This window comes from Macrobrachium rosenbergii, chromosome 18, assembly GCF_040412425.1.
Source record: "Macrobrachium rosenbergii isolate ZJJX-2024 chromosome 18, ASM4041242v1, whole genome shotgun sequence".
Lineage (NCBI taxonomy): Eukaryota > Metazoa > Arthropoda > Malacostraca > Decapoda > Palaemonidae > Macrobrachium > Macrobrachium rosenbergii.
In genome coordinates, this window is record NC_089758.1 from 32026734 (window position 1) to 32054509 (window position 27776).

The 27776-nt window shown below is 36.6% G+C and overlaps 1 protein-coding gene across 5 annotated transcripts in view; it reads left to right on the top strand.

Moving 5' to 3' along the window:
- Positions 1-27776, top strand: part of LOC136848271 (uncharacterized) — a 163231-nt gene that overhangs the window by 49791 nt on the left and 85664 nt on the right. Inside the window, exon 1 of one of the 5 annotated variants that reach the window (XM_067120662.1) lies at positions 24248-24396. The exons of the other annotated variants lie outside the window; for them this stretch is intronic. The gene's annotated coding sequence lies outside the window, so the exon portion shown is untranslated. Of the gene's footprint in view, positions 1-24247; positions 24397-27776 lie in introns of those variants that run through there. 5 annotated transcript variants of the gene reach the window in all.

Sequence of the window (27776 nt, forward strand, 5' to 3'; positions counted from 1 at the left end):
TTCTCTCTCCATTCTCTTTCCTTATAGTACCAGTAATATTCAAATCACAGGATGAATTTACAGGAAATATCTATTCAAAATGTACAGCTCTCTCTCTCTCTCTCTCTCTCTCTCTCTCTCTCTCTCTCTCTCTCTCTCTCTCTCTCTCTCTCCATTCTCTTTCCTTATAGTACCAGTAATATTCAAATCACAGGATGAATTTACAGGAAATATCTATTCAAAATGTACAGCTCTCTCTCTCTCTCTCTCTCTCTCTCTCTCTCTCTCTCTCTCTCTCTCTCTCTCTTAAATTTCAACACACCATTATTATCGTCGTAAACGTACATACTAAAACTTAACTGAACCATTTTTACACTCCAGTATCTTCTCATTTATTCCCCTCTTCTACGCTGCATAATCCTTTCATATAATCACTCATTGTTCGTCGTCTTAATTAACGAATTTTATACCAACTTTCCCCGATAATTTTAAAGCGTTACTGTTTCGGCAATAATTACTCCACTTGGTGTACAATATTTATAAAAGTCTTTTCTTTGCTTGAGCTTGAAATAAAAAAGGTATTTTGCTCGTTTTATATATATATATATATATTCATATGGTCGTTACGCATTTGGTTAATTGTGTGGGGGTTTTGTATGTTAAAACCTGTAAGGAGGTGTTTTGTTGTACTTTTGTTTTATGTGATTCTTAAATTGTTCTCTGGTTTTGGGTTTTGCGTACACATTGCATTTATTATATATATATATATATATATATATATATATATATATATATATATATATATATATATATATATATATATATATATATATATATATATATATATATATATATATATATATATATATATATATATTTATATATATATATATATATATATATATATATATATATATATACATACATATTATGTTAATACATATATATGAGTGTGTGTGTACATATTTATAAATTTGCTTCACCAAAGATTTCTGACCGCATCTGGCTAGATTTAAATTAACCAAACTCTGGACTACGTACCTGTTAGTTAGACCACCAAGAGTGCGGACAAGCAGAAACCTGCTAACTACCATCCCAAATTATCTACTGAAAAAATGGAAGTCTAATAAAGTCTAACATTGCTGAAAACTGCATAAACCCAAGGAAGGTCATTCCTTCACTACTTGAAACCTCAGTCGATAAAAGGATGTTTCCATTCTGCTCTGAAAAGAAAAATAGAAAAAAGAAAGAAAACCATTCTCTTTATGTTATCAATCTTCGGCTGTGCAGTTTGCGATCGTCTACGCTCTCTTTTGGGAACGAGAGAGCAAAGAGAAGTGTTTGTTTATTTCTTAGTCTTTTTTTAAATATACTTCAACTTGTGTGTACTAAATTATTTTTTTTATTTTTTTTTATTTTTTAGCTTTGTTTCAATTGTACTCTAACTTGAGCTTGCTAAAGGTCTTAGTTTATATTTTTGGAACATACAAATTCTCTCTCTCTCTCTCTCTCTCTCTCTCTCTCTCTCTCTCTCTCTCTCTCTCTCTCTCTCTTTGCCTCACGTCTTATTCTATATTTTTAGAAGCCAGGGAAACATACATATAAATCTCTCTCTCTCTCTCTCTCTCTCTCTCTCTCTCTCTCTCTCTCTCTCTCTCTCTCTCTCTCTCTCTTACCTCACGTCTTATTCTATATTTTTAGAAGCCAGGGGAACATACATATAAATCTCTCTCTCTCTCTCTCTCTCTCTCTCTCTCTCTCTCTCTCTCTCTCTCTCTCTTACCTCACGTCTTATTCTATATTTTTAGAAGCCAGGGGAACATATATATTCTCTCTCTCTCTCTCTCTCTCTCTCTCTCTCTCTCTCTCATACCAGCATTCTTATCATTTCCCAGAACCCGGTCAAACCTCTTGATCTTGTGTTGTGCTGTGTCTTCGAATATGAGGGCAATCGACTCTACAGTGTGTGTGGAACCGACGTCATTATTAAGCGTTAATGAGGGTGTGAGAGTCATTTTACGGCGCTATGAGCAAACACCCTTTTACGAGAGAGAGAGAGAGAGAGAGAGAGAGAGAGAGAGAGAGAGAGAGCTCGGGGCAGAGATCAATATGAAATGCAGCAGGCACTGCGAGAGGAGTGAGAATGGATGAGAGAGAGAGAGAGAGAGAGAGAGAGAGAGAGAGAGAGAGAGAGAGAGAGAAGGAGGGAAAAGGTAAAGGGAGAGAGGGAAGAAAGGGGGGAGAGAGATAAAGAGAGAGAGAGGGGGAGAGAGGAAAAGAGATGGTGAGAGAGAGAGAGAGAGAGAGAGAGCAGTGAGTAAAAAAAAAAGAGGCAGAGATATGAGGAGAAGGAAAGAAAATGAGAGAGAGAGAGAGAGAGAGAGAGAGAGAGAGAGAGAGAGAGAGAGAGAGAGAGAGAGAGAGAAATAGCTAGAGAGTGAATATCCCTTGCAAAACCTCCATCTTCAGGTTGTAATGGAAATGACACTACGCCCACCCACCTTCCTGACGCCACCAAAATGTTAATCAGGCGTATAACACCTCAAGAGATGAAATGCAGAGCTACAAGTCATTCTGTCCACATATTTAAGTATATCACTACGGGTATTGAAGACGTATCCTGAAGAAAGAAAAAAACTGATTTCTTGCGAAACTCATTACCCAGATTACATTATTAACTGAAGTTTCTCAGGAGAGACGAGATGTCGGGACCAGGAAAATGTATGATGAAGATTAATATATTAAAGCAGTATTTACGTAATATGAAAGTTAAATATAGAAGGGTGAATTCATTTGTAGCACTTTGGTACTGGCCAACTTCCTTGTATTTGAAGAACGTTTTTCTTATTGAGATTATCTTTAATAAATGGGATATCCCTGAATATTATAATGATCTGAATTTCACCTTTCCAGAATGCAGCTTTGTTTATTTAGAAGAGCTTGAGTAGTCATAAATTTAAACATAATGGAATGTATTCAGAACTCAGACAACAAATTCTAGCCTATGGGCAAGAGAGAATAAGTTCATCCAAGTACAGCATACAACATCCAACTCATAAGACAGAGAAATTAAAATTACGTAAACATAACGAGATATAAGACCGGTATCTTAATCAGCATAAGCACACTTTCTCCCAAAAGGCTAAGCTAGGCAGTGCCCCGGGCTGGTCTAGATTTGCAAGGCATTGTGTTCGGATCAATACTCGTATCGGAGAGGTTTCTCAACATTAGACTTCGTGAGAAACACATTAAGGAGATTACTATATTGCCCAATACTGATCCTGGGATTTGTACTGAAAAAGGCTGTTAAATCTGAATATATTTTCTGTGTGTGGTGAAAGAGTTATATGTGTACGTGTTGCAATGATGCTTTTAATAGGTTCATGCTTGTGAATCTTATTCAGAAGTCTTATTATTATTATTATTATTATTATTATTATTATTATTATTATTATTATTATTATTATTGCTAAGAAATTTACAATCTCGTGAAAAACAATGTGTACTAAAAATCCAAAATTATGTAGTAAAACCATTACTATGTAATATTTTTACTATATAATTATTTAGTACATACAATATTATTATTATTATTATTATTATTATTATTATTATTATTATTATTATTATTATTATTATTATTATTATTTTTACAACAGTGGAACTGCCATTGTAAGTTTTTCCAATATAAAATCTATATATACATAAAATATTATAAAATTTTTCACAGGATTCCACACGGAAATTGGTATAATCTAGTATTTTTAGACGTCCATCACAAATACTCATATTTTTCCATTAAACCAATGGTCCCATCCCTACCATCCAACAAATGACTCTCTTAAATATATGCACGGACAGATATCCATTCTTCTTCGAACTACTGCCCTTGCCAGTCACAAATTAACTTGCAATGTTGTGTCATGCCATTAATGAATGGAATTGCAGGAATATAAGTAATGTTTTCTAGTCTCTATATGGCTTTGTTAAACTGTTTCGTCTGTAAAATCAGCCATGAGTTCAGCTGCAATGATTCATCAGTGGTATTGAGGTAGGTTGATGAAAAAGTGAGTCGAATGTAAAAATAAAGAAATATAGTAAATCAAAAAACACTGGATTATGTGGCTGCATTGATAATGTAGAAATGCTTTCAAAGATGATAAATATATATTGGATTATGTGGCTGGACTAATAATGTAGAACAAATGTTCTAAAACAATGAAAACACGATGGATTATGTGGCTGGAATAACAATGTAGAAAAATGTTCAATGACAATACAGATACAATGGATTACGTGGCTGGTCAATAATGTAGAGAATAAACATGTAGAAAAAGAACATTACCAGAGAAAAGGGATTCTGATTATAACCTAAATCATAACGATGAAATTATTTCATAAGCTGTAGACCATATGACACTCCCGAGCTGAGAAAGGGAAACTGGGAGAAGATGGGAAAATGGGAGATAGATAATACCCACGAGAACAAAGGGGATTTCGTCAAATGAGCAGGGGAGAGACAGATAGACCCTTTTCCCCGCAGGGGCAAAACCTCAAAACAATATCGACTAAGACTCTGAAGACCATCTAAACCTCTGCCCCTTTTGACCCAAGGCGATGCGAGAGAGAGAGAGAGAGAGAGAGAGAGAGAGAGAGAGAGAGAGAGAGAGAGAGAGAGAGAGAGAGAGATAAATAGATATATATCATATGGAGAGAGAGAGAGAGAGAGAGAGAGAGAGAGAGAGAGAGATTGAGGGAGAGAAAGTGGAAGATTGAGGGAGAGAAAGGGGGAGATAGAGAGAGACTAAGGGAGAGAAAGAGGGACACAGAGGAGAGAGAGAGAGAGAGAGAGAGAGAGAGAGAGAGAGATTGACGGAGAGAAAGGGTGAGATAAATAGATATGTATATAGAGAGAGAGAGAAATTGAGGGAGAGATAGTGGATGATTGGGAGAGAGAGAGAGAGAGAGAGAGAGAGAGAGAGAGAGAGAGAGAGAGAGAGATTCTCCGTGCTAGAATCAGATGGAATTTGGCTCTATTTTTCTGTATTAGTTTAGGATTCAATTTTGAGGATTCATTTCATGGATTATATAACGATAATTGTTCGTCATTTTTATCAAGATCAGGCTTTCAAAGTGTCACTTTTCCATTTCAGTCTAAATCCATCATAAACTAAAACGATTATCAGAGTTTTAGGAATAATTCGATATATACTTTGGGATATGAGGAGAATTTGAGTATAAAATTTCAAGCTACCAAGGAACTAAAGCGATGAATTTAATACCACATTTTATGAAAGTAGCATCCGCTCTCTCTCTCTCTCTCTCTCTCTCTCTCTCTCTCTCTCTCTCTCTCTCTAATATGGCTGCTAATATCTGCGAGTACAATTTTCTAACCTCTATATATTTTATTTAAGTAAACACCACACATTTTATGCAAGTAGCATTCTCTCTCTCTCTCTCTCTCTCTCTCTCTCTCTCTCTCTCTCTCTCTCTCTCTCTCTCTCTCTCTCTCTCTTTCTGCACCGAGATCCTAAGGCATCGTTGCATCGACTCTTATTGCAATCTTGCAAATGCACAAAGGAAGGCTCTCTGAAAAGCCATCACGACCAATGATAAACCCTTAGGAGGAGTTCTTAATGGCGATATTAAAACGCTAGGCACTGGGAAGTGCCTCAGTAAAAGAAGTCTGATATATTTCTTGGCTTTCTTGATCTTCTTCCCCTTCCTCTTCTTCGTCTTCTTCTTCTTCTTCTTCTTCTTCTTCACATTCACCTCCTTCTCTTTCCTCTGCTTCTTCTTCTTCTTCTTCTTCACATTCACCTCCTTCTCTTTCCTCTGCTTCTTCTTCTTCTCCTTCTCCTTCTTCTTCTTCTTCTTCTTCTTCTTCTCCTCATTCACCTCCTTCTTCTTCTCCTCCTCCATCCTCTTCTTCTTCTTCTCCTCCTCCTCCTCCTCCTCCTCTCTTGTTCTTCTCCTTCTCCTTCCTCTCCTCCACCTCCTCCTCCTCCACCTCCTCCTCCTCCACTGTCTTCTTCTTCTCCTCCTCCTCCTCCTCCTCCTCCTCCTCCTCCTCCTCCTCCTCCTCCTCCTCCTTTCGTCAGAATGACGGAAGTGTGTGACAATTGCTTTCAGCTTCCTGGATGAGTTTTTTTTTTTTTTTTTTTTGTCCGCTAAACTTGAAGACTCACCTGATAAGTTATGAAAAGATCAGGGGGGAAATTGTTTTAACATTTTTATTACGTTTTAAAATTGCCATTATTATTATCCATTATATATCTTTCTAATATTAAAACAATAGTTGTTCTAGTTTGATTATTATTATTATTATTATTATTATTATTATTATTATTATTATTATTATTATTATTATTAATCATTCTAAATCATTGCAATATTAAAACAATAATTGTTCTAGTTTTATTATTATTATTATTATTATTATTATTATTATTATTATTATTATTATTCAGAAGACGAACCATATTCATATGGAACAAGCCCACCAAAGGGGCCACTGACTTGAAATTCAAGCTTCCAAAGAATAAGATGGTGCTCATTTGAAAGAGGCAACAGAATGTAACGGAAAATACGGAAAGAGGAGATCGCTAATGAGACCAGAAAAATAAATGAACAAATTCAAAAATAAAACGTGAGTAATTTATTCAAATAAGGGAACTCCTTTAAAAACCTCAATTCATAGAGCGTTCTGCTTTAGAGACTTTTTTTTAAGGAACCTCAGTCGATTCTAGTTAGGATTCCTAAGGATTAATTTTGAGCGCCAGTTCCTTGTCTGTACGTTTCGTTTACAAGTTGTCATTTGTATCAAGAGCTTTATATATATATATATATATATATATATATATATATATATATATATATATATATACACACACACACACACACATACTGACCACGTAGCACAAGTAGAGAAGCACAAAGAAGGACCACAGAGTCATAGCAACACACACAAAAACAAACTCAGAGATAGAGAGTGGCCATGGGCAACCGGTTCCCATTTTCTGTGTCCCTCCCCGCGGCAGCCATACATATTTCTTAATATCCAATCCCTCCCGTCAATTTCTCTTCGTTTGCCTTTTTCCAGCCCGTTGTTAATTCAATTTGTTTGCCCCCAATTCTCTTCCGACTGCCGTTCATATTCTCTTTTCATTGTATTTCTCCCCTGTCCTCCTCCTCCTCCTCCCCCTCCTCCCCCTCCCCCTCCTCCTCCCCTCCCCTCCTCCTCCCCCTCCCCCTCCTCCTCCCCCTCTTCCTATTCCTCCTCCTATTATTTAATCCTCGTTTTCAATGGACGGAGGAGGGAAAAATGTGGCAGTGACAAATAGATAAGAACATTGCCAAAGGAGGGGGGAGAGACGTGGACAAAATGCTGTAAGGGAAATCATTTTTGTTTATAAAAATGTAGCATGAATGTCACAAGAAAAATCATTCGTTTTTGATATAAATAAATGGGAAAATGCATGAAAAGGCGCAACGCATAAAATGTGCAACGTTTTCAGCGAGAAAAAGAATGATTAAATTTGTTACAAGACCAACTGTACGTTAGAAAATATTTAAATAACAAATAACGGTAAGACTGAACATAACAATACGACTTCAAAATATAAAAAAAAAAACAATAAATAGGGAAAAAATAACATATACATGGCATATGAATGAGGCAGAAATGAATGAATATTGAAACTACACAAAACAAAACACAACAGCGGAGGGGAAATAAATAGAAGGAAAAGAGGAAAAACAATAAAGAAGGTGTTTAGAGGAAGAAAATAAGGAAGTGGGCGGAAGGTAAAGAGAAAAGAAACGATGAAAACATTTATTGGGGTGAGTGAATGGAGAGCAACAGGAGGAAGGGGATAAAAGCGAATCGATGGATGTAAAAATAACTAATGAGGAAATAGAAGAAAAAACTATGAGTCTGATTAATGATGATGCGATAATCATAGAATTTTATATATATGTATATGTATATATATATATATATATATATATATGTATATATAAATATATATATAAATATATATAAAAAATAATATATATACATATATATATAAATATATACATTACATATAAAATGTATGTAAATATGATTAGTTTTTTGAAGCAAGTGACTCCCACAGCAGACCTCAAAGAATAAAACATATGCATCAGAGTGATGAACAATGACATATAAATAGTTAATGAGAAATGAGAATAAGAACCTCTTCGTAATCAATGACGCGAACTCCAGCAACACTTTCATAAGTGCTGTCCATAAATTTCCGGGAGTATGCTGAAGGCACATAACACTTAGTCCCATGAAAAATGAACTGCAGGTTATTGAGCTAAATTCATAACGCCTCTTAAAAGCAACTATTAGTCTTTTTAGTAACATTAAGCTATTGACTTGGGACTGAATGGCCACGTATTTTATGCCTTCAGAGAACTCCTGGTCGATATTCTCAAGTCGAGGAGAAAGGAAAGTTTTCGTTTTCCGTAAAAGAAAGCTATTGTGCCGGCTTTGTCTGTCCGTCCGCACTTTTTCTGTCCGCCCTCAGATCTTAAACACTATTAAGGCTAAAGGGCTGGAAATTGGTATGTCGATCATCCACCCTCCACTCATCAAACATACCAAATTGCAGCCTTCTAGCCTCAGTAGTTTTTACTTTACTTAGGGTTAAATTTAGCTATAATTGTGCGTCTGGAAACGATATAAGCCGGGTCACCACCGGGCCGTGGTTAAAGTTTCATGGGCCACGGCTCATACAACATTATGCCAAGACCACCGAAAGGCAGATCTATTTTCGGTGGCCCTGATTATACGCTGTAGCGGCTGTACAGAAAACTCGATTTCGCCCGAGAAACTTCGGCTCATTTTTTACTTGTCTTCTTTTTTAAGACGACGGGTACCTCAGAACATATTCACATCATGTTCTAAATATATTCACATTATGTTCACCCCTCTGTATTTCTTATTTGCAATACCAAATCATTGCTCGAGAATTTGCATCATATTTTTATTATGATTTCATCATAAATAATTTCTGTAGTTTAACTCATTTATCGCATTGTACAATCTTGTTATGATTCATCTTTTGTATATCAACATCTAATCAATTCTTCATCAACGCTAATTGCAGCATCCCTACAGCCCCTAGTTGCAGCCCACTTTTTATCATTTTTACTTTACCTCCATTCCCAACCCTTTCCTTCAATCTTGCTGTCCAGCATCTCTAACTAGTACTTCTTAGTGATTGAAAGCCTAAATTTCATCAAATCAATCAATCAACGTTAATTTCATCTGCAGGAAATTTGATCTATTGAAATACAAAGTTCACCTTGACAAACAAGCGAGGCCATTAATACTGATAAATGGTTATATTGAGGCGTGATAGAATACTGATAATCAGCTTCAAAACTGCCCATCAAGGTCTGCCATCTCATTGAAACGGCGCAGTTTTGAAGGTCAGATTCTAACCAGCAAACTGCGCCATGACTTAGAGAATCGCCAACAAATTTCTTGGAATAACAAAGTAAAATTAATCTTTAGTAAAGAGTTTTACATCACCTTATTTGGTAAATTGTAAGTTGAACAGAGGGTAAAATTCATTACAAAATGTGATGCATTCAACGAGCTGGAAAATCAATTAAGTGATGGCTCGTATTATGCTGATATCTATAATGGAGGGATTTAATTATTTACGTAATAATTTCCATATAACTCTAAGAGAATTTGTTCCATAGGTCACGATTTCATAGGGAAAAATGAGATAATCATAAATACAAAACTTGTTTCCCGGCTCATAATTCTCGTAGAAAAAAGTAAGAAGAGTTTAAATACCTTTTTTATTTTCCGAGAGTTGGAAATATAGATATAAATGAAGGGTTCAGAATCGGCTGGGTGGATTTGTTTACACTGTAATCCGCTAACTCTTACCCACACGGGTCTTCCTCTTGCCCAGCGGCGAGGCGTGACCTACTTACCTACCTATTTACCTAGCTACTTAGCTACTTACCTACCTGCTTACCTACTTATCTACTTACCTAGCTACTTACCTACCTACCCACCAACCTACCTGCTTACCTACTTACCTGCCTGCCTAACCTGCCCCACTTGCCTGCCTGCCTGCTTACTTGCCTGCCTGCCTGCCTGCCTGCCTGCCCACCTGCCTGCCTGCCTGCTTACTGCCCTGCCACTTACCTGCCTGCCTGCTTGCCTGCCTGCTCACAAACCTGCCTGCCTGCCTGCTTAGCTGCTGACCTACTAACCTGCTTGCCTGCTTGCCTGCCTGCCTGCGTGCCTGCTTGCCTGCGTGCCTGCTTGCCTGCCTGCCTGCTTGCCTGCCTGCCTGCCTGCGCCACCCTGCTCACCTGCCTGCCTGCCTGCCTGCCTGCCTGCTTGCCTGCTTGCCTGCCAACCTGCCTGCCTTGCTTACCCACTCACCTGCACCCACCTGCCTGCCTAACTTCACCTGCCCCCACTTGCCCCACCTGCCTGCCTGCCTGCCTGCCTGCCTGCCTGCCTGCCTGCCTGCCTGCCTGCCTACCTGCCCTCCTTCCCACGAAGCATAACATGTGAAATATGCCTTCTCCTCCCAGAATATATTTTCGCGAGCGATATACTCTCAAGTCCGCCTCTCGTCTCATGGTCGTGTGCTTCTTCGTGCAAGAGATGCTGTGCATTTGGGGATTTTATTTTTTTGTTTATTTATTTATTTATTTCTTGAAGGTTGACTGCACTTGCGCCACTTTGAAATAAGGGAGGAATATTTGTTAAATTATCTCTTAGCTAAGCCAGGCATTGTTTTAGCCTTCCTGTTAAAATTGCTGCTATTTCTTACTTCATTATAGACAGTCCTTTGTTCATGACCCAGCAAGTTCCACAATAGATATTTGTCAAGATCGTAAGTTTGAATTTTATGTCATGATTTTCCTTAATAAAACAAAAATAAGAATTCTTTTAGCCTTCCTATAAAATTACTACTTTCTGGTACCCATTTCAAGGCAATTCTTACTTCATAACCCAGTAGGTTCCATAATATATATATATATATATATATAATTTATATATATATAATATATATTGAAGAGCATAAGTTTAGATTTCATATTATAATAGTCTGTTAATAAGATAAAAAGGATTCATGAATCTATTTACAAATAGCAGTTGTAAAAATAACACTTGTTACGACTTTGTAATAGCCAATTCTAGTCAAGAGCATAAGTCTAAAATCCATATCATAATTTCCTTTTAATAAAACGAAAGGAAGCAAATGTAAATAAACAACAGTAACTACAAAAAAACATCACATTCTGCTTCTCTATAACAGACAATTCTCAGAAACCTGTATATAATATAATTAACTTAAATTTCACATTCCGACTTTTCCATAACTGAGGCCTATTTGTGCATATCTATGGTGGCGCGTTGATAGCCTTTCAGTCATTAATCCCGTGACACAGAATGGAAGTTGCCTCTTCCATCATCCGGGAAACAATAGCATGCAGTGCCCAGAAGGTCGTTAGCACTCCTCTGGAGATATTAATGAACTCTTGCATTCATTTGGGGTTGGTTTAAACTCGCCATATTCATTCTGTCGCATAGCGGGAGCCGGCTGCTGGCTCGTGTGTACTCAGAGATCAGTTTGCGAGAGCGAAGCAGCTGGGGTCAGTAATAATAATAATAATAATAACAATAACAATAATAATACCAAGAAACCATATTTTCTTATAATAATAATAATAGTGATGGCAGGACACCGGACTTTTTTACAATAATAATAATAATAATAATAATAATAATAATAATAATAATAATAATAATACCAAGAAACCATGTTTTCTTATAATAATAATAATAATAATAATAATACCAAGAAACCATGTTCCCTTATAATAATAATAATAATAATAATAATAATAATAATAATAATAATAATAATGGGCTTAATACCAAGAAGCCAGATTTTTTACAATAATAATAATAATAATAATAATAAGTAAATAGCTTTTAGTACTTATGAAATATATATATATATAACCATAACAGCATTTCCATTATCCTAACCTCCAGCATAAATCCAGCCATTTCAATCAATCACAATCTCTCATTAATCACCCTGCAAGTTCTTAACTGAAAATCTCCCGAATAAAAAAAAAATACTTTTAGAATCTGCTCATAACTTCGGTAATTACCTGATGTTTCACCGTTATTTTCCTACGAATATTTATTCAGAAAACGCCAGGTTTTACTGTAATTTTATTTCACTTTCATCCATGACGCAGCTTTTTTAGTTTTCTGTAAAAGGAAAACTATTGTGTCGGCTTTGTCTGTCCGTCCCCGCTTTTTCAGTCCCTCCTCAGATCTTAAAAACTACTGAGGCTAGAGGGCTGCAAGTTGGTATGTTAATCATCCACCCTCCAATCATCAAACATACCAAATTGCAGCCCTCTAGCCTCCTCAGTAGTTTTTGTTGTGTTTAAGGTTAACATCAGCCGTAATCGTGCTTCTGGCAACGATATCATCCACACTCTAGTCATCAAACGTACCAAATTGCAGCCCTCTAGCCTCAGTAGTTTTTATTTTAAGGTTAAATTTAGCCATAATCGTGTCTCTGGCAACTACATAGGCCCCCGCCTGCCAGTGGTTAAAGCTTCATGGCATTACACCTAGACCACCGAAAGATAGATCTATTTTCTTTGGCCTTGACTATAAGCTGTACAGAAAGCTCGATTGCGCCGAAGAAACTTCGGCGCAATTTCTTACTCTTTCTGTTATAGAAATAAAGCAGAAATAAAATGCTTCGATAAACAATTCGAACAGGGGACGTATTTGGTTATTCTTTCCCTCTTTCCTCTCGAGGAGAGAAGATTGGCACGAAAACATATTTGCATGGAAGTGGGCTTAGCACCACAAGACCCTCCTCCTCCTCCTCCTCCTCCTCCTCCTCCTCCTCCTCCTCCTCCCATTCCTCCCATTCTTCTTCTTCTTCTTCTTCTTCTTCTTCTTCTTCTTCTTCTTCTTCTTCTTCTTCCTCATCCTCCCATTCTTCTTCTTCTTCTTCTTCTTCTTCTTCTTCTTCTTCTTCTTCTTCTTCTTCCCCGCCCCTCCCCTTCTTCTCCTTCTTCTTCTCCTTCTTCTTCTCCTTCCTTCTTCTTCTTCTTCTTCTCCTCCTCCTCCTCCTCCTCCTCCTCCTCCTCCTCCTCCTCCCCGCCCCTCCCCTTCTTTTTCTCCTTCTTCTTCTTTCCCTCCTCCTCCTCCTCCTCCTCCTCCTCCTCCTCCTCCCTCCTCCTCCTCCTCCTCCTCCTCCTCCTTTTACATTTCGATTACTCCCTCAATCAGCTTCTGCTGTTTGTATTCTCGTCGGTTTAAATGCATGGCCTCATTCGAATGCAAATGCACATGCGCGCAGTTACGTGCTAACAAATGTGCAAAAGCGTAAATGTTTCACTATATACTGCTGTGGCTTTGCATACATCTTCTGCAGTAATACTCTAATTCACTTACTTAAGTCTCGAGGGTAGATTTATTCATTAAATGTAAGTGTAACATTCCTTAAGTGAACTTCAAATGTTCAAGGGAAAATGCAATGCATTACCATCCTGCTATAATTCTCTATGGATTTTCATAATTTAGTTGCATTATCTGTTCATTTATTAATTTGTTTATTTCCTTTTCTTTCTTCTTAATAAGTGATCTCTTCTTTCTTTATTTCCCGTTACCTTCTGTTACTTCTTTCTCATGAGCACCATAATATTATCTGGAAGCTTGAAATTCAGTATGATGGTCCCTGTGGTGGGCTTGTTCCATATGAATAGGGTTCATCTTCTGAATAATAATAATAATAATAATAATAATAATAATAATAATAATAATAATAATAATAATAATAATAATAATAATAATCACTTTTCTTTGTAATAAGTCAGTGATTGATACTGAATTAGACATTGTAAATTATAACAGTTTTTATATATGCATTAGAAATGAGCAAACGCCACATATTCAGAATGGCTTAAATCCTTTGTTTTTTTTTTTTTTTTTTTTTTTTTTTTTTTTTTTGCTGATTGAAATCTGCATTATAAATGAATAATCCCCAAATATATTCATCATGGGTTAAATCCTTTGTTTATTTTTATTTTTTTTTAGTTGAAATGTGCACTAGAAATGAGTAATCACCACATATTCAGAATGGCTTAAATCCTTCGTTTTTTGATGTTTTATTTTGGTTTTAATTGAAATATGCATTATAAATGAGTTATCCAAACATATTCAGGATGGGTTATATCCTTGGTTTATTTTTTTAATTGAAATGTGTATTATAAATGAGTAATCCCAACATATTCAGAATGGGTTGAATCTTTTGTCAATTTTTAGTTTTTTTTATTGAAATATGCATTATAAATGAGTAATCCCCCATATTCAGGATGGGTTGAATCCTTTATTTTTTTTATCTTGTTTTTAATTGAAATATGCATTATAAATGAATAATCCCCACATATCAGGATGGGTAAATTCTTTTTTTTTATGTTTTATTTTGCTTTTAATTGAAATATGCATTATAAATGCGTAATGCCCACATATCAGGATGGGTAAATTCTTTGTTTCTCTGTTTTATTTTGCCTTTTAATTGTTTTTTTATCGTTTTCCACGTCATTTCTCATCAGCGCCGAGGCAAACAACACACTGGCAGCGAATGCTTCGTCGACATTGTTCAAGACGTTAAGAAATCTTATTAATCAACGAACAAAAGGGGGTTGCGAGACCTCGTTAGGTCGTGCAAGGAGGTCAAAAACACAGGCACGACAACCTGACGAACAACAAAGACCCCCCTTAGGACAATTACCCAAAAAGTTTTTACCAAGCTGACTAAAGTTTCGAAAGAAGAGATTGCACAGCATATCGCCTGAAGGGGAATCGAGATTATTGTGCGTTTTGAGTGATAGGTGGAATTTATAAATGCCTCTGGGAACAGATCCTTTTCTGAATTGTTCCTTTTCCCCTAATCCTTTTTGGGTCTTGTTGTTGGCTGCCGTTTAACGTTACTGGATTCTTCTGTTCTTTTACAGAACTGTTCTATTCTGTCACAGGATTCTTCTGTTCCATTACAGGATTCTTGTATTTCATTACAGAATTCATGATCGACGTGCGATTGTGATAACTGATTTGATTAATTTTCTGGCGTTACTTTGGAAAAAATAAAATAAATTACTTTCACTATTACTCAACATCATATTTGTTTTTGGTAGTTCATCATGGAAAGTGGGAAATAAGAAATATTTAAAGAAATGAACTGGAGCTTACTATTTCACCAATCTTCATTAATCATAGTTTCATTGCTTTTAATTCCATGGTAGAATGTATAAGACATTCATTTTTTCTTTTAAAGACTGCTTTTTCAAGACATTATGCGAAGCTAAGTTGGTTGAAATAAACATGACTACAAATACTCGCTGATATTTCTTGAGAAATGAACACTTACAGATAGGCAATTATTTCAAAAAACTGGTTTTCAAATGAATTCATTATCCACAACAACGAAGCTAGGAAGAGGTAGCGTTTATAAAAGTAATTTTTCTTCAACGTTTACCACCAATTAGATCTGATAATAATGGTCCTTTCCTTGACGGGTCATGAACTGGCAGACGAAATGAATAGACGAAACAGGTATTATAAAGTCCACGGCTCATTCAGACTCTGAAATCAATATTTCCTCAAAGTATTTCAGTACTGCATCGACTCCTCGACGTCAAAAATAAACATAAACGAAAAAGGAAAGAAAAAATATATAGCCTACATTCGTCAACTCAGCATCCCAAAGGCACTCACAACCTAACACTCGCTGGAATTAGCGCCTGGGAGCATGAGGTGGAATTGTGGAATTCCATCCCTAATGAGAGAGAGTCGCTAATGAGGACGTTGTAATGGAAGTCAGTTTGTGACAGAGAGATTAGCCCGTCCCGAATATGCAGTCACACACTCGCTAAGCGACGGAATTAATCTTCGGGACAAGTCGCACCTAATCTGTCCTGAGAATATTCACTTTTCAGCTTTCAGTTGGAGTTGAAAAGGTTGATTTGAGGCTGATGAGACGTTACGATGTGCAGTGATGCAATAACCGAATTTAATGAAGGCAGGTTTTTTCATAAGTGCGATGTTACGTTCATGAAAAGGAAGGCTTTCTCGGTGTGTAGTGATGCAATGATACATACGCTTGTAAAAAATTAAGTCTTTTGCGATGTGCAATGATGCAATGATTGAATTCAATGAAAGCAGGTTTTTCATATGTGCAACGTTACGTTCATGAAAAGGGAGTGTTTTTCGATGTGCAATGATGCAATGATGTAATTTAACGAAGGCAGATGCTTTGTATGGAAAAATAAAGACTTTGTTTCGATTATATATTTGTCAGTCGCTTCATTGATGAAGGCCTGATTTGTAAGGAAGAAGTGCTGCGAATTCTAGCAGCAGGGATGAAAATATTACTGGAAATTAAGAAACTTCTTCCTATAAAATTCTATTAGGGTATTGTTAAGCAAATGCCACGGTGTTATTAGCACTGTGCCAAAAATATTGATCAGAGTGTTGACCCAAGATTCAAATTTTTTTCATTATTGCTTTACTTCCAATTCCTTACATGACAATTGCCATATGGAAATGATAAGAATTAAATGAAAGAAAAGCTATCTTTCAATGTAATCAAGCTGATAGCAAAAGATCCAGAAATATAACCTAATCAAGCAAGACTATACGTCTTAACAATCTCAAATCACATAAATGTGAATTACATTAACGAATATTAAAACGTGAAAATAAATATTCTATATAATTTAGCTAACAGGAAAAGACCCAGAAATATAACCTGTTTAAGTAAGGATAAGTTTTAAGGGTCCATAAATCATTTAAATATAGATTTTAATATCGGATTACAAAACTCAAAAATAAATCTTATACATATCTCGCGAGATTACAAAAAACATTCTACTCCTTTTCAGCATTCTCGGCTGGTCATAATACTAATTCGGTCTGCCATATCCTTTACACCTTGGCCGTCCAGCATTTTCCCGAGATGCAACCGAGTACCGGGACCTTTCCCTGAAAAAAGCGATACGCCTTATCCTAAAAACTAACCATGGAGTTTTCTTGAAAATAATCTCATTGTGTTTCCCACACCCACCCTTAACCTAGCCAACCTAACCCAACCTAACCTAACCTAAGGGCATGGCAAAACAACCGGGGCTGGCGCAATACTAGCAAACATCCACAGGAATTTGCGGCTGTCCAACAGAATAATGTAGAGTACGAAAACATTCAGAAAAACATAACGAGGTAATGAAATTTGCAAAGACACCTAAAACATTTTGGGTTTCGTTCCAGCCAGATTCACACTCGGACAAAGCGACTGAAGCTCGAAACTTCGGACCGAGTCATTAACCAAAGTCCCGAAAGTTCGTTTGGAACCTGAAATCTCTCCTGTCGTCTGCCATTGTCGGTAAGAGCAGCCGGGAACTCGCCGCCAGATGAAATCAGATGTTCGTCTTTGGATGCTGAGGCGAAATGAAGGAATATGAGATGAGGTGATAATGTGAGAATTACGAAATTTATCCGTGTACAGAATAGTAGATAGATAGACAGACAGATAGATAGATAGAATATACAATTCAGGCCGAAGGCCAAGCGCTGGGACACACGATGTCATTCAGCGCTGAAAGGAAAATTAAGAGTAAGAGGTTTGTAAGGTGTCACAGGAGGAAAACCTCAAAGCAGTCACACTATGAAACAATTGTTAAAAGAGGGTGGGAAGTAAGATGGAAGAAAGACTATGAAAGGAGGTACAGTAAAAGGAATGAAAGGGGTTGCAGCCAGGGGCCGAAGGGACGCTGCAAAGAACCTTAAGTGATGCCTACAGTGCACCGCCTAAGGTGAACTTGATGGCATTACCTCCCTACCGGGCAGCATAAACCATTTTTTCCCCCATTCTGAGAAAATGGGCTTCAAAGATCTTGATATTATTCAGAGCTTCTACTTAGCTCAACTTTGGCGGAAATTTAGTTCGAAAATGTGGTAACACAGATAGCTGAAATTCTGATCTGTTATGGAGTATCCAAAACTGGAACACTTTGCTTGGAAAACTCAAATACTTAGAATAAATGGGATGTGATGGGATACTCCAGTTCGTCAAAGGGACACTTTGGCTGGAAAACTCAAAAACTTAGAATAAATGGGATACGATGGGATACGTCAGTTAGTCAAAGCATGGACGGTATAACAAACATTAAAAGCCACTGTTTCCAGTACTTTCTGTCCACAATGATCAAACATGACTTTGTGGCGGTAAGAGTATGCAAAAAGTGTGAAGAAATCTAGAAGTTTAAAAGGCAGTTTGGTTAACACAATCACATTTCACCAAGAGTTTTGGCTTAGTATACAACTCTCCTAAATTGCAAATATTCCGGATAGCGTGATCGAAATTAACATTATAAAGTACTACGAGTCAAATTTTGAGTTGATCAAATTTTAATTCCACAATTCTACGAAACAAATAACCACTCTGAAATTAGGTGAATCTCCTAGATCTACCATTTTGAATATAATCTTTAATGTCTGAGTTTTAACCCTTCGGTTTTTTAGGTTTTCTGCTCAAGCAGATCTACCTTCAGAAAACGACGGTTCCATGTTTCGTAAACAACTTCGCTTGTTTTGTGTTTTTACGTTTTTACTTCGTCAGTATTTTTACATCACCGCGTCAGATTGCAAAGGAGGATCGTAATGATTCTCGAAAGCTCTGTTTTGCTTTATTTTTGAGTATGTCTGTACCCATACATAACTGTGGATTTGTTTCTCCAGTACAATTATTAATGAATATTTACTCTCTATGTAGCTTAATTTTTTAATATATTTGTACCCATACGCAACTGCTGATTTGTTTCTCCAGTACAAATATTAATGAGTATTCATTTCACAGGTATCTGAGAGTACCTAGTCTGCCCTAAAATGGAAAACTGCAGTAACTGTAAAATTTTCGAAACTGAGATATACCACCTGTTGGGCTCGTGAATATCTAATACACAAGTTACTGCAGTTAAAGAATGGTTCTTCAGTGCTTTACTTAGGGGGGTCCCATTTTCAGTATCTGTAAAATCAGTTGTAAGGCGAGGGAAAACTGTAGTATCTACCATTTTTCTCAGTTTTGTATTTTTGCAGATACAGTAGTCATCCATTTTAGGGCAGTAGTGGCATTTAATCCTAATCCCTCAACTTCATATTAACAGTTCATACATTCATTTGAATATGGAGAGAAGCCACCACAGTCGCCCGTACTCGTTTGATTTCGGTAATAGCGGCGCAATAACCTTCGAAATATAATCCAATAACTCATTGATGCTCACACACGCCGCAGGAAATTGAAGTTGAAGGTCAGTTTCTCCCAACTTCTGGCGGAATATCGCGGTTGGGTTCATATTAAACGATGAGTTCCGCCCACCTTCCATCAGATCGAAGGATGAACTTTAAGAATAAACAAAAAGATTGTTTTTAAACGGTTTTTCTTTCACTGCGTCCTCAGGTAAAATTGACGTGTTTTCTCGCTTTTCCGAGCAATATTTTTAATACTGAATGATCGGTTCTGCCCACGTTTCATCAGAAAGAAGCGTGAACTTTAAGGATTAAAAACAAAAAACCATTTCTAAAAGGTTTTTTTCGTTCCGTCCGTAAGTAAAATTTATCATTCTCGTTATTCTGGGCACTGATTCTTTATGCAGAGCTTCGGCGTGATATTTGGAAAGCCTGAATAGAGAATACCCTCTTATCAAGCTCTGTCTTCAATACTTTGCGAAGTGGCTCAAATCAATGCATTTTCGTGTTTTTAAGCAAAGGCCATTAATAGGTCATTTCATCACGACGTAGGAACTAGTCCGCAATTTTTTTTTTTCAATACTGAGCAGAGGTATATATAGAATTTACATGTATATTCAAGTATATCACGTACTTATCAGTCTGCACACTCATATTAACTATTTCCACGGTCATTAAGATACCATGCAAAGACTCCTTGATTTATAAATTATATCAATAGATTATTCAAGCTAATTATGAATTATATATACATATTTTTCTTTTAAACGCCCTCATTAAGCGATGATGCATATCGGTTGATCATTTTCCGCCTATGAACCAAACGCTTACATATGGGATAATTTTATTTTTACAACTGTCACTAAACGATTATGCATATCAGTCAATTCTTGGCAGCGCATTCCATTATCTGGAAACAAATACATAATTTCACGTGAATTATTCTACTCGATCATTTCCTTATCCATTTTCAGGAATTAGATATGGAATTCGATTCACAATTCCACGTGAATGACTTTTATATTACCAGCATTCTCCCATCCTTCCCATAAGGTCAAAAACAAAATCCAAGATTCCTTTCAAAGCTCGTAAACCTTTTTTTTCACGAAGCGCGCATTTATCGTGTAGTCGCGTGCTTAGAGAAATAATAATGATATTAAAAAAAAAAAATAAGATCACAGCGTCACAAAGCTCTGGTTAGATTCCTGAGAATTTCTTTGGTCGAGGCTGTAATCTTGTAATGATTGTTTGCCCTCCAAGAGCGTGTGTGTGTGTGTGTTTGTGTGTGTGGGAAAGGTGGAGTTGGTTGTGGGGGGGGGGGGGGAGAGGGGATTTCTTGGTGATTTCATCCACCTGTTTTTTTTTGTATATATAAATTTCAGAATTAAGGGATTATAGATTTAGGAGGAAAGCGAATCCATTCTGGTCTTTGACAAAAAGTGATGTGAATAATTTCATCTATTTTTTACTTTTAATTCCTACTTGCCTCTTTTTTTCTACTGTGCCAAATCTCTCATGATTAAAAGTGAGTGAAATATGTGTGGAATTATAATGGGATTTAAAACTAAGGTAGAACTGAAACAAAATTCTCGTATTCAGGGATATTTTAGACTTAAGAGAAACGTAATTATACGTTCAATTTGTTCTACGATGTAAATCGAGAATAAATAAGCTGCATGACAGCAAAAGATGTGACTGAATAGAGTTAAGATATAAAAAATCTTTGTTGAATTTATATCTAACTTGCATTTACTCCATTATTCCAATAAAGTCAGTCCCAGAGCCTACTGAAATCTGTAATATTTAACTGCATTTTCTCGAACCCTGATTACATCTGTAAAAAGAAACTATTCTTTGTTATTCTTCTCATGAAACTGGGAACAGATAGTTCTCAGATTGCTAAAAGTCTTATAGAATTTCTATAACCGAGTGTTTTGCATACGCCAGTGGACTGTGCATGATTTATTCAAAGAATGACGACGACACACGTAGAGTTTTCCAGCAAACGAATGAAATAAAGAAGACTCAGCGGATCACCGCTGTTAAGTCGACAGCCGCGTCGAATTCTGATCGGCTGTTGTAGGGTCTAGGGCAGTGTGGTTCTCAACCTGGGGGGTGTCAGCAATTTCCAGGGGGTGGGGTCGCAAGCCCTAGGAAAAAATTAAAAATTCTCTAATTATATTCATTATTCTCTTAACAAGAGTGAGGAGCTAATATTCAGAAGTTTATGAGCAAATGCAAAACTATTGCCATATAACGTTAGTTTCCTATAGTCTACTACTCTAGTTAGACTCGTTGGGCTTAAGAAAAAAAAAACACCCCTTCTCTTTCGCTTTAATTTTCATTTTCCTTTAAATCTGGGGGTGAATTTTACTCATAGATGCAAGGGGGGCGTGGAGGGAATGACCACCTCTCAGACGGGGCGTGGTAAAATGAAAAGGTTAAGAACCACTGGTCTAGGGTTGTTGACCTTGGTGTATGTGTGTGTATGTGTGTGTTTGTGTGTCTGTGTTTGTGTGTGCGTTTGGTGAGTGGGGTCTAGGGGGGCTGGTTTCACATTTGTGGGCCTGTGACTTGGCAGAAACTAAAGTGGTAAGTAATGGACTTGGGCTGACTTCTCAAGATTTCCCGTTGACTATCCTGATTCCTCTGACGATATGTGGGGAGAAATACGAAATCCTTGACCACGCCCTTCACTGGGCCCACCTGATCGAATGGGGCCTCCTGGGGGCTATGGAAAGGTGCTGAGATGAAAGTTGAGTATCTCTGTTAATGAATCCATTCATTTGGTCACAGCGTCTTGTATGATCTTGCAGGCTTGTTTTTGGAAGACTTCAACTTTCAGCTGTAAACCATAACAGTGAAATATATAACGATTATACGTTAAATAACCGTGGATAAACTATGCTGCATTAAAATGGAAGACTGCAGTATCTGCAAAAATACAAAACTGAGAAAAAAGGTAGATACTCCCCTACCTCTCTACAGATTTTGCAGAAACTGCAAATGGGACCCCCTAAATACTCGTGGAAAGCACTGAAGAATCATTCTGAAACTGCAGTAACTTGTGTATTAGTGTTTCACGAGCCCAATAGGTGGCATATCTCAATTTCGAAAATTTTCCAGATACTGCAGTGTTCCATTTTAGGGCAGAAATCTCCAATAAACGTATGGAATGAATTTGCACATTATATACAAATGAAATTCGTTAATTTTTTAATAATAAGATATGTTCTTCAAACTGAATGAGTTTTGGGGCCTTTGTGATATTTAGAGAGTATATTCTGTTTCATCTTGACCCTATTAAATAGAACATCAATTGCATGTTAAAATGGGAATTGAATCGCATTAAATATAGAATTTAGGCCAAAGGCCAAGCACTGGGACCTATGAGGTCATTCAGCTCTGAAACAAAAATTGGCAGTGTTAAATATGTAGAGAGTACATTTTGTTTCATCTTGACCCTATTAAATAGAGCATCAGTTGCATGTAAAAATAGGAATTGAATCGCATTAAATATAGAATTTAGGCCAAAGGCCAAGCACTGGGACCTATGAGGTCATTCATCGCTGAAAGGGAAATTGACAGTAAAAGGTTTGAAAGGTGTAACAGGAGGAAAACCTCAAAGCAGTTGCACTATGAATCAATTGTTAGGAGAGGGTTGAGGAAAGTAAGATGAAAAAAAGAGAATATGAGAGGAGGTACAGTGAAAGAAACGAAAGGGGTTGCAGCCAGGGGCTGAAGGTACGCTGCAAAGAACCTTAAGTAATACCTACAGTGCACCGCGCAAGGTGCACTGACTGCACTACCCTCCTACGGGGATGTTAAAATAGCAGACGCATTCACTCACGAGTAAATAAAACTACATTATCCTGAGACCTTTTGCAATGTGATATGTAGCGTTTGATAATGTTGGCATACAATAAATATCATTAAAAGCTTTTAATCGTGGCCTTTAAACCTATATTACTCCCAGAACACATAGAGAAAGAGAACTCTGAGTAGATTTGTACACATGACCTTTGCAGTAAGCACATTATGGTTAGCAATTATGGATTAATAAAAACCTATTTAATCCTGTAATTACAGTCGTTACTCAGGCATTGCCACCAAAGAAAGAGAGAGAGAGAGAGAGAGAGAGAGAGAGAGAGAGAGAGAGAGAGAGAGAGAGAGAGAGGAATTCTGTTCATGAATTATGGCTTAAAACGGCTACAGGAAGAGACAATAACGGGCACAAAAATTATGTAGATTCTCTGATTTAAAATTCTTAGGAATTTTCAGTAAAAGGTCTGATTTGAATACTGAATTGCTTCTATTCCCTCCGAAATCTGTTTTTGGCAGTGGGTCGTTGGTTTTGTCAGGGGTAAAGCCTTACTTTATGATGCTCTACACACACACACACACACACACACACACACACACACACACACACACACACACACACATATATATATATATATATATATATATATATATATATATATATATATATATATATATATATATATATATATATATATATATATTTTTTTTTTTTTTTTTTTTTTTTTTTTTTTTTTTTTAATATTTCTGCTGTTCGCCCTCGATGCATTTATTTGTAATAATATCAGATTGACCAAGGCGGGAAAAGACAGGTCTGTCGGCAGGGTCGCGCAGACAGTTCAAACTTTTAACGTTCGTTTGGAGAGCTGTTAATCAGCTCAGTGGTCTGGTAAAACTAAGGTATACTTACTTGTAGCAAGAACTCAGTAGCATTAGGGATTTAACCCCCATAGGAAAATTTCCATAATCAACCTTGTGATAGGTGACCTTAAGCTCTGTACCTGTTCTCTTGGCAGATGTTTTGACAAATTTCAGACCCCCGAGGGCATGAACGAATGCCCCTGTTTTGACCCAGCGATGGTCAGACAAAAAATAGAGAGAAACAAGCCGCCGAGTCGAGTGGACGTCTGTAAGGCGGCTCCTTCACCTCCTTTGTCTATAGTCTTATATTACTAAGTGAAGTGGCGAATTAATCCCAGAACTGCCGAGCGTCTGTTGTATGCGCAACAACTAGTCGTCCAAAGGTAAGTCTGAATTTGTTCGAACTTCGTCAATTACTAGCCACTTTTTCTGTATTTTCAGTTTCGTTGTTTCCTCCTTCGCCGCCACCACAATTATTAGATTACAAAGCGACTTGCTTTTACGAAGTCTAGATTAAGCATGATTTATATTGTTTAGTGACATTCAACTATTCTAGTGAATTAACTAGGAAGTAGGGAAGGTTAAGCAAGTCATTTTATTCTTTATGCCGCCTTGTGTCTCGTATCCCTTGTTCGGAAGAACCGTTGTGCTTTCAATACCATATTAACGAGTAGAGATTGACTGCGTCCGAAGGCGGGCGACGTTTATCGTAAATTCCTTATTCACTGAATATTTTTTTTTGTGCTGAGAATAGCTGAGGTTAATTTGTAGCTTCATCGACAGGTTACGTGTGTCCTTAGCACGCAGGGCCTTATAAAAATTACGTAAATCAAGTAATAAACTCATCAGCCAAGTCTCACGCATAACAATATATATAAATATATATATATAAACAGAGTCATCATCACGAATATCACTTACGCAACGAAGCCTTTGAATTCCCACTTATCATTCAAAGCGGGACGTAATTACCCAGGCCACTTACCTAAAGAATTACAGTCCCGTGAAGCCAAACAAAGAGTTCCCTAATGTAATTTCCGGATCCTGAACGGGGTAATTAAGTCCAGATCAAGAATATAGTTTGCCGACTTCGTCGAAACTTTAAGATAAGCCTCCCAATTTACACAGATAATTGCAGGTAGTTAATCTCTAGAGGGCAGTTTCTACTCTTTAGCCTAATGAAGAGAGAGAGGGGGAGAGAGAGAGAGAGGGATAGAGAGAGAGAGGGGGATAGAGAGAGAGAGAATGACGGGAAAAAGTTAAGTATATCTTAGTTCAACCAGACCACTGAGCTGATTAACAGCTCTCCTAGGGCTGGCCCGAAGGATTAGATTTATTTTTATGTGGCTAAGAATCAACTTTATGACGAGAAATGAATTTCTATCACCAGAAATAAACTCCTCTAATTCTTCATCGGCCGCTCGGAGAGTCGAACGATGGGCCAACAGCGTAGCGTGCCAGCCGAAAGCTCTACCACCCATCCAATGAAGAACTAGAGAGAGACGGGGGTGAGGTAAGCGAGAAGAGAGATTGAGAGAGAGAATGAGAGAAGGAGAAAGAAACAGAGACAGACAGATAGACAGAAAGAGAGAGAGAGAGTGAGAGTGGGTGAGCAAAGGTCTGTAATAGCAGAAACAAAGCATTCAAAATAACTGATTCAAGCTGATAAAACTAAATTCCTCAATAATTTACAATTTCCTTTAACGTTGACCATGACAATACCACAACATTCAAAGTCAAGCACTTAGCTGCTATTGAGAGAGAAAAAAAAAGACATTCTTGAACAATTCACGACCATAGCTTAACCACCAGTACGTTGAAAGTCAGTATGAACTCCATTCGTTTCAATTATTCTTAAACCTGCGAGATTTTTCTTAGCTCTTGATAATGGTTCACCGCCAAGTCAATTCACTTCGAACAATAGCACTGCAATTTGCTTTACAAGGGCAGTAATGTTATAGTGTGTCTTCTGTCCATGAGAGCATCGGTAAGAACTTGCTAATGGCTCTGTTCCATTAAGTTTTTGTTGGGTGAATTTTTGAAATGTTTGAAGAGGTATTTAAGGATACATTGATGTGGTTTTATATTTGTATATATATATGTATATATATATATATATATATATATATATATATATATATATATATATATATATATATATATATATATATATGTATAACTGAATCACGAAAATATGGAACGTGATGAATATATAAATAAAGATAAAATCCATTTAAGGAATGGAAACACTGGAGTGCTGCAGAGGCCTTTCGACACTAGTCTGCCAAGTAAAGGACTAGTGTCGAAAGGCCTCACAGCACTCCAGTGTTTCCATTTCCTTCTGTGGATTTTATCTTTATATATATATATATATATATATATATATATACATATATATGTAGTATATTTATATATAGACATTTTTATAAGTATACACACACACACTCATATATATATATATATATATATATATATATATATATATATATATGTAAGTATGCATATGCATACACACACCTATAATATATATATACATACCTAATTAAAAAAGGAAACCATTTGAAATCCAATACTGACCAATGGAAATGAGAAGATAAAATCACAGCTGTTACACGAATTGCATGTATTCACTTCGAACTCCAACGAATATTCTTTATTTTATTTCTTTCTCGTTCCTGCTGATATCCAATCCCTTCTGTCAATTTCCCTTATTTGCCTTTTTCAGCTGGATTCTTAATTCAATTTGCTATGCCCTCAATTCTCGACTGCTTCCATTCAGTCTCCTTTCATCGGGTCTTTCCCAATTCCTGTTACGCATTCTCACGTCCATTTGAGAAGGGGACGAAAAAGTAAAAAGTAGAACGGCGGATGGAGAATTAAACGACAAAATGTTGCGAATGACCGTGAATAAATCGTAAGATTTTTAAAAGAAAATGGGAATTTTTTATATACGAAAATTGGACCTTTAAAGAAAATGGGAATTTCTCTAAAGAAAATGGAACGTAATTAGGAAAATATGTGAACTCAGAAAATGGCAATTTTTATATATATGAATATTGGATCTTCAAGGAAAATGGGAACTTCTTCAAAGAAAATGGGAAATACTAGAAAAATATGTGAACTCAGAAAATGTCAATTTTTATATACATGAAAATTGGATCTTCAAAGAAAATGGGAACTTCCTCAAAGGAAATGGGGTGTAATTAGGAAAATGTGTGAACTCAGAAATACAGAAAAGATAAAAAGAAAACTATGAGCAAAATGTGAGAGAGGAAGAATAAAAAAGTTGAACTAACTGATAATTTAATAGAACGAACAATTTTGGGAAAAAGACGCTTTAAAAGGGGGTTGCTGGAGATAAAAATAGAAAAAAAAAACTTCGCTCAGAACAGAGAAAAAAGCGAAAATTTGAGAGAGCAGGAGACAGGAACAGCAAGATAACGATGGAACATAATAAAAGCTTCAACTACCAAAGCTGATATGAGGTAACAGGAGAAATGGGTAATAAATGGTAATTATACATAAAGAAAACTAAAAGAGAAATCCGAATAGATTTAATTAAAAAATAATGTGAATAGACAGCAAAAAAGTGGATAAGTATGGAAAGCAAGCAAGCAAGCAAGAATTTCTGTTGCAGGTCAATACGTATATATACATATAATACATATATATGTGTGTGTGTGTGTGTGAGTGTGCTATCTTGTCACTGACGCGCATGCGTGAGGTCATGATTTTGATCTTACCACTGAATAAAAAATCAAAT